Source organism: Carlito syrichta, unplaced genomic scaffold (genome assembly GCF_000164805.1).
Source record: "Carlito syrichta isolate Samal-C Ts95f unplaced genomic scaffold, Tarsius_syrichta-2.0.1 Scaffold130468, whole genome shotgun sequence".
Taxonomy (NCBI): domain Eukaryota; kingdom Metazoa; phylum Chordata; class Mammalia; order Primates; family Tarsiidae; genus Carlito; species Carlito syrichta.
The window spans coordinates 45,236-57,784 of record NW_007074564.1 but is presented as its reverse complement, the minus strand read 5'-3'; the positions used below and the strand labels follow the sequence as shown (position 1 = coordinate 57,784).

General features: G+C 49.4%; 1 pseudogene; it reads right to left on the bottom strand.

The window, feature by feature from the left end:
* Positions 1 to 11,507: 11,507 nt before the first annotated feature.
* LOC103250466 lies at positions 11,508 to 12,216 on the bottom strand (annotated as a pseudogene).
* Between the last annotated feature and the right edge of the window lie 333 nt (positions 12,217 to 12,549).

The window sequence follows — 12,549 nt, the reverse complement described above, 5'->3', positions numbered from 1 at the left end:
AGAGAGAGAGAGAGAGAGAGAGAGAGAGAGAGAGAGAGAGAGAGAAAGATCACGTGAGTGTGTGCATTCCAGGCAAGAAACAGCAAGAGCAAAGGCCCTGAGGCAGGTGTTGCGTGGTGAGTTTGAGGAACACGGAGCAGGCCAGTGGAGGGGAACAGAGACCAGGAGGAGGAGAGGCAGGCAGGTGGGCAGGAGGAAGGGTTGGATTGGGCGCGGCTGGGGGGTGAGGCTTGGGAGTGAGCTGGACACCCCTGGCAGATGCTGAGCAGAGGGTTGTGATTCAGCTTGCGATTTCAGGGCGCTTTCACCCCCCACTCCCCACCTTGAGGAACAGGCTATGGGCTGAGGGCAGCCCGGAGAGGCACTGACCGTGTTCTGAGGGGAGCAGGGTGTGGCCCATGCCAGGGCGCTGGCTGTGGAGAGGGGCTGACTGGGTCTTGGGTCAATACTGGACCACAGGAGACAACAGAATGGGCTGACGCTGGGGCAAAGGACAGAGGCGGGGGTGACTCCGAGGTCTGGGTCTGAGCCCCGGAGGGTCGAGGAGGGTGGGGTGGAGCAGGTGGGGGGAGGAGGAGCTGGGATGACCTGCCGTCTTGTCATCCTGGGGGGCAGCCACCAAGCAGGTGGCCAGGCATGTCTGCAACGGGGCGATGACACTGACCAGAGGTGGACAAGGCAAACTTTCTCCAGACCCAGGAACAGAGGAAGCATTCACTACCCTGCCCTTGCTCTGAAAGCCAGGAGTGACCCTGGGGCTCCAGACCCAGAGCGTCTCAGGCCGGCACTGCCCCCTAATTGTCTCTTATCCTCCTCTCCTCCCTCTGAACTATTTCCCTCTTGAATCCAGAACCATCTTTCCAAACCACCCAACTGACCAGATCCCTCTCTGCCGAGCCCCCTCTGTGGCTTCCTCTGCTCTTGTGCCCAGACTGCCCCCAAGGTCCCAACCGTTCCCCAGCACCTGCTCTCACCACTTCTGGCTCCCACCCGGGCTCTGGCCACTCCAACGGTCCAGTGTTCCCCACAAACACCCAGCTGCTTCCTGCCTCTGACGCTGTTGTTCCCTAAGTCCCTCCACTTGGAACTCCCCCAACCTCTCCCACCTGATTCTGAGTGTACCATCTATGGGACCAAGCATCAACTGTCTCATCTGTAATTGGGAATAGTCATCAGTGTACCTGCCTCACGGAGTGCTGCAGGCATGAATGAGATAACACAGCCACGTGGGTGGCACAGGGCCCAGGACATGTGCTCGGTAATTATTAATTTACAAGAAACAGAGTTCAAGTGCTGCTTGGTGCTGACCGCCTTCCCTGGCTGCCCCAGGCACTCCCTGGAGCAGCCGGTGTTTTTTACACTTTATGTGGTTGTCTGGATGATTTTCACCCCAGGAGCGACTTGAGGGCTGTGTCTGATTCCTCTGGTCCCCAGGCCTACCTGGGCCCTGGCACAGCAGAGGGGAGAACGGATAAGACAGATGACTGGGTGCCTTGTCCTCCGAGGTAGATGGGCTGTCTCGCTCCTTCTCTGATTCCCTCCAGCCTGGCAGGGCAGGGGTCTTATTCCCCATGAGGATGCCGGAGTCCAGAGGGGATAGGCATGAACTCCAGTTTGGGTGCTCACTGTCCAGCCTCATGGTTTGGGTGGTCACCTCAGAGGGTACCTCAGATGACCATGGGTCAGTGGCCTGGGGCTGCCCTCTGGAGGGCAAGATGTCTAGTGTTCTTCCTTCCTGCTGGAGTGAGATGGAAGGCCACTCCAGGAAAGGAACGTTACAGGAGGGGAGGTGTGGTGGTTGAGAGTGGGGCATTCTCCTCATTGGCTGGAGGGAGCCCACAGTTCTCTTTATTGGCTAGAGGGAGTGGCTCTCCTGGTGGCTGAAGGGAGCATGGTTCTCCTGATTGGTTGGAAGGAGATCTTGGTTCTACTGATTGGCTGGTGGGAGATCTTGGCTCTCCTGGCTGGTTGGAGGGAGCTCACGGTTCTCCTGATTGGCTCCAGGGAGCCTGTGGCTCTCCTGATTGGCTGGAGAAAGCACAGTTCTCCTCATCAGCTGGAAGGAGCCCCACAGCTCTTTTGATTGCCTGGAAGGAGCATAGCTTTCCTGATTGGCTTTGGAGGCATGGCTCCAAGTTTGTAGTTTTTCCTTGCTGCTGCTGATCGGCCATTGAAGTTGTACCCAGAGAATGCAAAAACTGAGAACTCATTTGTCTCCTGTGCATGTTGGAGTCACCGTGGGACCCGCACAGCACAGAGGGGACTCCTCTTCTACCTGTGTCCACACTTGAGTTCTGGTCTCGTCCTTTCTCAGGGTGAGCCAGGGGTGAGGCCCGGCTGCAGGCAAATGACCCCTGCTTTAGTGGGGCAGGAGGGGATACTGATGGCAGGTCTGTTGAATAGCAGGCCTGTTGGTGCTGAGGTGGTGGCCTCAGAGTGTGCCCTGGGGACAGCTGACCTGTGGCATGTAGCTGGGAGAGGGTGGCTTCACAGAAGCCACCTAATCCCCTGATTAGGTCTGGGATGCCGTGGACTGGGAGTAGCATCCTGGCTAGAACAGAGTAGGAGTCAGCACCCAGGAACCAGCCCTTGGGTTCACACCGTGGCCCAAGTCCAAGGGTTGGCTGTGGACCCAGAGACTTGAACATGGGCGAGGGTCACACCAAGTGCCTGTTCTGATGACCCAGCCTCATGTGATCTCATGAAAGAAAGCTCCGGACAGCAGCGGGGGGCAACTGCCGGGCCACCGTCTTAGACCCAGGACCTGGCCAGAGTCTCAGAACAACGTATAGATGCCATTCTCAGGGTGCCAGGGGACATTGGCTTCAGCCCCTAGGAGTAGTGGCAGTGTAGAGTTAGACAGTGCCCCAAATGGGAGGTGGGGGTGGCATTTAGGACCCCACAGGTCTGGGTCTGGGCTGGGAGGCCAACACCACAAAGGACTCAGTGGAAGGCAGCCCCACTTTTCCTGACAGCCCTGGCTTGTCCCAACACCACAAAGGACTCAGTGGAAGGCAGTCCAACACTGGAGCCCCCTGAGATGTGAGGCCTGGGGCAAGTGCCCTGCTGACTAGAGTCTAAGGGGATTCAGAGAGGGTCAGTGATTGGCCAGAGTCCCATAGCCTGCAAATAGGGGAGCCAGTTCTCACATCCAGGGCTGTCAGGAAAAGTAGGGCTGGAGCCCTAGTGAGAGGAACTTCAGCAGCAGAGACAGACTGTGGGACAGTTCCTTACAGAAGATGTGTACGGGAACCATCTCCCAGTCCTGACTGAGGACTTCCACTCTCTCCTCCTGGGCTCTCTGTCTCACAGCCTGGCCAGGGTCTGGTTTGGCTGAGAAACTAATTCCCACTAAAGTGTTAACAGCTGAGCATGCTGGGTGATGGAGACCTTCAGCCTTTGCCTAAAGATATGAGGCAGGATGAAAACCCATGTGACTCTGGGCCTGACCCAGGCTGGCCTCCCTACCCCCGCCAAGCCCCTGGCCCAGTGGCCTCTGTGGGCAGTGATGGGCTGCATGGATACTGGTGTTATACCTCTTGAGCTGAGGCTATTTCCTGGATTGACAGGGCTCTGGCCACTGGCCAGATGGCAACGTCAAGAGTCCTGTGCCAAAGCCCAGATCCCCCACCTGTGGTCAGAGGTCCAGTGCCCCTGAGACCTTCTCCCACCAGCTGTCCCATTCACATACCTAAGGCCCGGGATATCCTTGTGCCTCCTGCTTGTAGGTTCCTGGGCCCTCCCTTCCAGGTGTTTTGGGACAAGGAAGGGAGACAGTGGCCTGCTCCTTGGGGCTTGCCAGCCCTTCTTCCCAGGATGGCTCCCTTGGGGCCACTGACTCTGAGCTCCCTGTGTTCCTTTGGGTGGTCTTTTGGACCCAAGCAATGCCAATTGACTCACAGGCTCAGCTCGCGCCAGGAATGTACATGTCCAGGAAGCTATAAAATCTGGAGGAAGCATGCTGTGGCCAGAGGAAACTGGGGAGGTGTCTGGGCGGAAGGCTGAGGTGGGGCAGCCCTGGGCCCTGGGACGTGAGGTCCTTAGGGTGTGCCCTGGGACTCATGCTTGACCCCAGCTCTCTGTCTCCCTCAGAAGCTGTGTCTTTGCCTCTGAACTCCTGGGTGGACTCATGTGTCCCAGACACTCAAGGCCTGTCCTCAGGCTGCTGGGCCTGCCTCGCCCATTTCCAGCTTCCTTGAAAGCATCACCTAGCCTTTCAAGACGGACTCAGTATTTACCTCTAATTGTTGTTGTTGTTGTTGTTGTTTTTTGAGTTGGAGTCTCACTCTGTCGCCCAGACTGGAGTGCAGTGGTTGCTCCCGGCCACCGCAGCCTCGACCTGCTGGGCTCCGGCGATCCTTCCGCCTCAGCCTTCCGAGTAGCCGGAATTACAGGCGTGTGCTACCACGCCCGGCTGATTTTTTTAATTTATTGTAGAGATGAGGTCTCACTGCCCAGGCGGGTCTCGAACCCGTGGGCTCAGGCAATCCACTCACCTCAGCCTCTCAAAGGTGTGGGATTACAGGCTGAGCCACCAAGCCCAGCTAATTGGTTTTTTTTTTAAGTTGGATTCTTAATCTGTCACCTGGGCTGGAGTACAGTGGCATGCTCACAGCCACCGCAGCATCCACCTGCTGGGTTCAGGTGATCCTTCTGCCTTAGCCTTCCAAGTAGTTGAAAGCACAGGCTTGCTCCATGACCCCTGGCTAATTTTTTGATTTATTGTAGAGACGAGGTCTTGCCAAGTTGTCCAGGCAGGTCTTGAGCCCCTGGGCTCAGGCAATCCTCTCGCCTCTGTCTCTCAAAATGCTGGGATTACAGGTGTGAGCCACCACACCCGGCTGCCTCTGATTTTTGGTGATCCCCATTGGGTGGAGCCTACCTGGGAACAGGGAAATTCCATCACACTCAGCCACAGGCAGGAGCAGGGTGTGTGTGTCGGTGGGGTGGGGAGCATTCTAGGTCACTTGGTTCAGATTCATGGCTCTCTCTGGGCTGGTCCAAGTCGACCGTAGCCCACTCTGCTATCAGCACAAGCCCAGCTCTATTGACCAAGGGTCTCTGTATCTTCTTCCGCCAGTTCCAGATGGGGCTTGGGCAGTTTCTCTTTGCCGCCTGTTTCCGATCGGGACTCTCCATTCACCAGCGAGCGTGTCCCCTTGGATTCTTGTTGCCCTGCACAGGACTGAAGCAGCGGTGACAGCTTCTGTTCCGGGGCTCTGCTTTATTCTTTCCACATGTCTCCTGATCTGCCTCGTAGGTGAGGGCTCTGGGCTCCCCAGGGTACCCTCCTCCCCACGTGATCAAGGGGTCTGACAGTCCTGACCCTGGTAGTTTATTCACCCCAAAGTTTCCCACCTAAACCGAGCTCCAGCCTTCTGGCAGATCCAGCGTCCGGTCTTACCCCTCTTGACTCTTCTGGTCAAGGCCACCAGAGTGAACGTCATGTCACTTAAACAAATGGGACATCTGCAGACAGACACAGTTTTACTGCTTCCTCCCCAATTTTATGGCTTTTTCCCCCCATTTTTCTTTTCTAATTGCAATGCTGGAACTTCCAGTATAACACTGAATGGAAGTGGTGGCAGGCATATCCTTGCCTTGTTCTCTGTCTTGGAAGGATGGTGTATTTTGGCATTAAGTGGAATGTTAGCACAGATTTTTTCACAGATGTACTTTATCAAATCAAGAAGATTCCCTTGGTCTTAGTTTTCTGAGTGTTATCAGGGTTGGGTGTTGACTTGACCATATATATATATATTTAACTTTCTCCTTGCTTCTTGCCATATGGTAAATTGTATTGGTTTTCAAATGTTAAAACAACGTTACACTCCTGAGATAAACCGTCTTGACCTTTTAAATATATGGTTGGATTTTATTTGCCAATAATTTGTTAAGAATTTTGTTCTATATTTTCATGAGATATATTTATTGGTCTTGAATCATCTTTTTGTGTGATGCATTTGCCAGTTTTGGTATTAAGGTTATTTTAGTCTCATAAAGTAACTAGAAAAGTATTCTCTTTATCTAACTCTGTTTCCTGAAAGTATTTGCATAAACTTGGTAGTCTTTCTTCTTTCAATCAGTATATGGAGTTTCATTTATGTGAAGTGTTTTGATAACAAGTTCAACTTTTATTTTATTTTATTTTATTTTTGAGTTGGAATCTCACTCTGTCGCCCAGACTGGAGTACGGTGGCCGCTAAAGTAAATATAGGACTATTCAAATTTTCTATTTCATCTCATGTCAGTTTTGGTAAAATGTATTTTTCAAGGAATTTGCCTGTTTTATATCACTTGTCAATTGTGTTGATAGAAAGTTGTCTTTGGAATCTGTAGTGATAATCTTGTTTTAAATTTTTTGATGTTGATAATTTGTGTTCCTTCTTTTTTTTGTAATCAGTCCAGCTACAGTGAAAGGGTCAACTGAGGCAAGGTGAGCTGGAGCCAGTGCTGGTGCCATGGGAATAATGCAAGACTGCAACCAAGTAAGAAAATAGAAAGAAGTAAAGTTTATTATTTAGCTTTCACAGATTGGAAAGGGGGCCGACATTCAGTGGTAAGAGTGGCCTTGAAGGGCCACAAAATGGGTGTATTTAAGGGCCTTTGGGTAGGGGGATTTTGGCCCAAAGGATTGTCCAGGGCTGGGGGTCTTTGATGTTGATTGTAGTCACATGAGTCTTAGCTCTCAAGGTCACTGGATATTAGCATCTCATGCCCTCAGTGGTGGGCTAGATGGGAAGGGGTTTTCCTGCAAGAGACTTGTTAGAATTTGCAATCTGCAAACTCCCTTACCAAAGGAAATCTTATTATCATTTATATGGCTTTGGCCAGCCAAGGGATGATCTTTGACCTTCTGCCTTGACAAGGAACTTGAAAGTTTACTAGAGATTTTTATGCTTAACCATGAATTGAAAGATTGGGCTGTCCTGGTCTTCGCTTCTGATGAGATTTACCAAGGGGGTGGAGTGGGCTGCCCCTTGGCCTGCAGTAGAATGTCTGAACACTTTCTAATGGCTATGCTGAGACAAAAAAGACTAAACTAAGTATAAGCTAAGTTTCTTCTAGGTTTCTATAGGTACCTCCTTTCATACAGGTTTATCAATTTTGTTCAACTTCCTAAAGAACCAACTTTTGGTTTTGTCATTTTTCTCAATTGTTTTCTCTATAAGCATTTAGGGGAGACAGGATTAAGACGACTAATGAGAAAACGCTAGAGTGTTCCCATGGAGTGAGCCAAAATAGAGAGAGTTCCTTAGCACTCAGAGAGGAAACGAGACCAGCAGCTCACCCTGTGACTCACCAGACAAGCCACAAGAACCACAGAGTACTGAGAGGAAATAAATTGACTGGCCTGGGTTGGAAACTAGTCAGACTCTCCCGAATCACTGCACAATCCATAAGCAGCCTCTGAATGCAAGTGGAGTGGTGAGTGAGAGGAATCTGGAGTTCTGTGTTCCTGCTACAGACTTTGAAGGTCCTCTAAGTCTTGCGGGACTCTGGTTCCTCCTGGGGAACTGTCTTACCCACAGCGGTACTCTGCTGAACCCCATGTGGAGTGGTCCAGGAAAAAAAATCCCTGAGTGGCTTCAGTTGTTATTTCCCAGAAATTCCACCCCTGCTTGGTGGCTGCTTTCTAGGTGGCTTGGGAGGGAACAGGAAGACCTGATGCCTTCATTTGGCCCAAGGGCAAGCTCTGGTGTGGCAGACAGTTCCTAGCTGCGGGAGGCGGGGATCTGGTGAAAAGACCTGGGACCAGCCATACTTTTACATTTTGAATGCAGAGATTGAAACAGCCATTATATATATAATATTACACACACACACACACACACACACACACACACACACACACACACACACACACACGGAGAGACCCCAAAATACCCCAGAATTTCTTTATAAAAATTGTATATTTATATTCACATGTTTAATTTCCAGTGACTTTCAAGGTATTCTCCATTTGATACAATATACCGATTCAGACGCTTTTTCCACCGCTCAAAAACAGTTTTTGAATGTGTCAATTTTGATGCCTTTTAGTGATTCTTCCATCTTTTGTTTTACCTCTTCCACCTTGGCAAAATGTTTCCTTTTGAGGACTTTTTTAATCTAAGGAAACAAAAGAAAATTGTTTGGGTGAGATCAGGTGAATGGGGAGGAGGGTGGGACACGGGGATTATGCTGTTTTTGGTAAAAACAAAAAACAAAAAACTGTTGAACACTGAGCATGGTGTGAACAGGTGTGCTCGTAAATCACCCATCACGAAATGGGAAAATGCATTGAAAGAATCTCCAAAAACAAATTCACTGAAGCTGATCACAACCTCTCACAACAACGCTAGCTAGTACACTGTTGCTGAACGGGTTCCTAGAACTTACCCAGCGGGGGGAAGCCTGTACTACAAAGGAACCCACCCTCTAAAAGATAAATCTGTTTTTATGAGGTCTCCCTCATGTATCTGTATATCTATATCTATATCTATCTACACACACACACACACACACACACACACACACACACACACACACATCATGGAACACTATTTGCAGCAACTGGGATGGAATTGGAGACCATCATCCTAAGTGAACTAACGCTGGAACAGAAACCAAACACTGCTTGTTCTCACTTATAAGTGGGAACTAAATTAAGGACCTGCAAAGGCATAGAGAATGGTATAACGAACACTGGAGACTCAGAAGGGTGATAGTGGCAAGGGGTGGAAGGGTTTAAAATTCACCTATTGTATACAATGTGCATAGTGGGGGTGGTGGGTACACATAAAGCCCAGGCTTTTTTGCACTATAAGATGCATCCATGTAACCAAAAACTATTTGTACTCCCTAAAGCTATTGAAATAAATAAATGTTTTATTTTTAATTTAATTTAATTTTTAGTTGGAGTCTTACTTTGTTGCCCAGGCTGGAGTGCAGTGGCACACTCAGAGCTACTGCAGCCTCAGCCTCCTGGGCTCAGGTGATCCTTCTGCCTCAGCCTACCAAGTAGCTAGAATCACGACTGGCTAATTTTTTGATTTATTGTAGAGACATGGTCTCGCCAAATTGCCCAGGCTGGTCTCAAACCCCTTGACTCAGGTAATCCTCTCTCGTGGCCTCCCAAAGTGCTGGGATTACAGGTATGAACTACTGTGTCTGGTCTAAATAAATAATTTTAAAAAAAGCATTTAAAGTTATAAATTTCCCTCTATGCACTGGTTTAGCCTGCACATCATAGATTTTGATGTATTGTACTTTCATTATTATTCAGTTCTTGTGACTTCTTTGATCCATCGATTATGTAGAAGTGTATTGTTTAATTTTAAAATATTTGGGTGCGCAGCCATAAAGAAAGACAGAATTATGAACTTCACAGCAACTTGGATGGACTTAGAGGCTACAATATCGAGTGATCTGTCACAGAAACAAAAAACCAAGTATCACATGTTCTCACTCATAAGCAGACTTGAACAACTATCATAGCACTATAAGAAAGGGATTGGCAGTAGTGGGAAACTGCCAGGGGAGGGGGAGACATACCTCATCAACAAGGGTACCTACATAATGAACATTTGTATACCTATCCCTGAATTGTACCCCATATATTTAAAATGAAAACTTAAAAAGGTAAAATATTTGGGGGCTTTCTAGTTATTGTATTATTATTGGATTTAATTCCATTGTTGTCAGATGTACTCTGATTTCTGTCCTTTTAAATGTATTGAACCTTGTTTTGTAGCTCAGCCTTTGGTCTGTTTTCATCAATGTCTTTATTTATTTTATTTTATTTTAAAGATGTGGGGTACAGTCATCAATGTCTTTAAAGAAATGTGAATGCTGTACTTGTTAAATATAGTATGCCATAAATATTAATTAGGTTAATAGTAATGTTCAGATCAACTATTTCACTTATGTCTGAACTAATTTTTAAATCTATTATCCTACCAATTACTAAAAGAGTGGAGATTTCTTTTTTTTTTTTTTTTGAGTTAGAGTCTCACTCTGTCACCCAGACTGGAGTATAGTGGCCACTCCCGGCCACTGCAACCTCGACCTGCTGGGCTCCGGCAATCCTTCTGCCTCAGCCTTCCAGGTAGCTGGAACTACAGGCGTGTGCTACCACACTCAGCTAATTTTTGATTTATTGTAGAGATGAGGTCTCGCCAAGTTGCCCAGGCGGGTCTCGAACGCGCGGGCTCAGGCAATCCACTCATCTCAGCCTCCCAAAGCACTGGGATTACAGGCTGAGCCACCGAGCCCAGCTGAGATTTCGAATTTTTAATGATGTTTAAAGAGCTATTTCCCCTTTTAATTTTTCAACTTTGGCTTCATATACTTGAAGTTTTGTTATTATATGAACACCCATTTATGTTTACTATGTCTTCCTGATGAATTAACCATTTTACCTTTATGATATCCAATGATATCATAATGATATCCAGTGAAATCCTGTTCTTTTTTTTTTTTTTTTTGTGGTTCGATAACTTTTTAATAAAGTGAGGTTTACATCACTGATATGTAAGGATGGTCATATGCATAAAAGAGAACACCTTAAATGAGGAGTGGGGAGTTGGGAAGCACAAGCACAGGAGACACGCATGGGCGCCCCAAGGCTCTCGGATTCAGGGCCATAAGCTACGCAACTCAGACCACTTCCATTCCGGACTCTGCTCCAGCACCAACCTAACAGCACACTCGTGTACCTGGTGCACGGCAGCTTCCAGGGCCTACATAACATCGCCTGTTGGATGCAAATGGGGGGGGACTCTGAGGTCTCCGAGGACCAGCTTGTGCCTATGATCTCCATACAGACCAACACCTGCCCTTGACCTTCAATGACATTTACATATAAATAGACATAAATAAGACCCTCCACAGTTCACACCTATGTCTAGGACGACAGGGCTCACAGCAGACCGCCTAATGACTGGATGAGGAGCTGGGCAAGGGCTGGCTTCCCCGAGCTCTCACTGGGACAGGGCATAGTGGAGGGTTGCACACAAGTTCAAAGAAAAAATCACCGTGCGTCACATCATTGGCTTGAAGTGTAGTGAAACCCACTGCAAAAAAGATCCCTCATCTAAACCTTTAAAAAATGCAACACACCAACTGCAGTTGTTCCGGGTATAAAAGTTTCTGAGGTAGCAGCAGAGAATATTCATAAAAAAAGACACTTTTAAGAAAATATCTGAAAAAATCTAGAGATAAAGTATAAAAAGTTTAAAAAATATACCTTAAGACAAAATATTGCCCCAAACATATAAAACTCAATTTTTAAAAATTCACCGATCTAAATTTAAACGAGGTTGCTGCAGCTGTGGCCTGCTATCCTCTACCTGGGGACGGAGGGACGAAGGGTCTTGCAGGAGAGCCCCAGCTCCCACCTGGCCGCCCATGCCCTGCCCTCCTGGGGGATGCAAGGGGAACGGCCTGTGACTGCAGACCCCGGGACAGCTGTTCCAGGACGTTCTCAGAGCCGCAAGGCTGGGCCGCAGGCGCGTCCACGTGGCTCAGGTCTCCACCAGGGTCTCCACCACGTGCTCCAGCTCACCCAGGTCGGATTTGCAGCTGGAGCCCGCAGGCGGGATGGCGGGGGCCAAGCCCTCCAGCACGTCACAGGGGCCCGGCTTGGCGCCCCCCATCATGCCCGTGAGCACTGTGTCCAGATCGTAGTAGGGACTGTCCACGTCTGAGAACAGCTCTTCCATGCAGCCGGCTTCTGGTCTCCAGTGTTTCGAATATCTGATCCAGTGAGTTCTGAAAGCTGCCCCTGCTTTCCTAAGGGCTGTCCACCCAGATGCTGCTCTGCAGGCTCCTCGGCACCTGTGCCAAAGGAGCTGGACACAGGTCGGAAAGCAGGCCTTGCTCATGGTCCCCCAGGTTGGGGTCAGTGTGCACCCCCTCCTGCTCCTGCACAGCTTGGCACAGGATCTCGGTGGAGACCAGGCGGTCCAGTGGAGCCCGCCCTGTGCCCTGGGGCACCGCCGCGTGCCATCCTGGGTCATCTCCTCCTGAATCTGCCGCACCGTGTTGGCGATGAGCCCCGAGTGGCAGAGGTTGGGCTCCACCAGCGTGTGGCAGAGTTGCAGCTTCACCAGGGGACATGTCCAGGAGCGATTGCCGCTGCAGGCTGTAGGGTACTGTGCGCAGGCCGGCCAGGGCACCCTCTACATCCTCCTCATGGTTGGCACACTTCCTCCTCAGTCCCGGCGAGAACATCATGCCCTGTGCCGCGAGGCCGGCCCTGTCCACCCCACCACCGTCGCCGCTGCCCAAAATCCTGTTCTTGAAGTCTCTGTCATCTGGTATTAAGATAATGGCCCAGGCCTTTTTATGATTACTGTTTTTTTTCTTTCTCTGCTCATATCCATTCACTTTCAATCACTCAGTATCTTCATATTTGAAGAGTATCACTCGTAGAAGCTTGTAGTTGGTTCCTACTACAATACTGAGTGATCTGTCACAGAAACAAAGCACATGCTCTCACTCATAAGTAGAGCTTGAGCGAGAACATGTTCTTTGTTTCTGTGATAGATCTTGTGTCTATTCTGG